This window comes from Eptatretus burgeri, chromosome 3 (assembly GCF_056783735.1).
Source record: "Eptatretus burgeri isolate ZD-2024b chromosome 3, Ebu_testis_v1, whole genome shotgun sequence".
Lineage (NCBI taxonomy): Eukaryota > Metazoa > Chordata > Myxini > Myxiniformes > Myxinidae > Eptatretus > Eptatretus burgeri.
The window spans coordinates 17868519-17869622 of NC_140963.1; positions in this window are offsets into that span (position 1 = coordinate 17868519).

The following is a 1104-nucleotide window of genomic DNA, read 5'->3' on the forward strand; positions in this document are numbered from 1 at the left end:
TGTCTCCGCAGGTTGTGAGCCGGAGGTCAATAGACGTCTGGGTCGGGCCTGGGGAGTCATGGATTCACTGGATCATGGGGTGTGGCGCTGCCGGTACCTGTGCGGGAGGACGAAAGTCCGAGTCTTCAGGTCCTTGGTACTTCCAGTCTTGCTCTATGGGTGCGAGACTTGGACTTTGACCAAGGATCTGAGACGGAGACTTAATTCCTTTGGTACCAGGTCTCTTCGGAGAATCCTTGGCTATCGCTGGTCAGATTTTGTGTCCAACGAGCGGTTGCTGAGAGAGACTCGGATAAGATTTGTTACCTGCATAGTCCGTGAGCGTCAGCTGCGGCTGTATGGACATGTGGCTCGTTTTCCTGACGCTGATCCTGCTCACCAGATTCTCTCAGCGAGGGAGTCTCATGAGTGGAGGAGGCCAGTGGGCCGACCACGTGCCTCATGGTTGCAGCAGGTTGACCATCATCTCAAGGAGATGGGGATGGGCCTGGCATCTGCCTGGGGGATGGCCAGACGGAGGCCCCTGGAGTACCGGCAGAAAGTGGACGCAGCGACGCGCTGTTCTGGCACATGCTCCCATACCTGACCTGATATATATATATATATATATATATATATATATATATATATATATATATATATATATATACATACATATACGTATATACATACATATATATATATATATATATATATATATATATATATATATATATACATATACATATACACACACACATACATATATATATATATATATATATATATATATATATATATATATATATATATATATATATATATATATACATATACACACACACACATACATATATATATATATATATATATATATACATATACACACACACATATATATATATATATATATATATATATATATATATATATATATATATATATACATACATATATATATATATATATATATATATATATATATATATATATATATATATATACATATATATATATATATATATATATATATATATATATATATATATACATATATATATATATACATATATATATATATACATATATATATATATATACATATATATATATATACATATATAT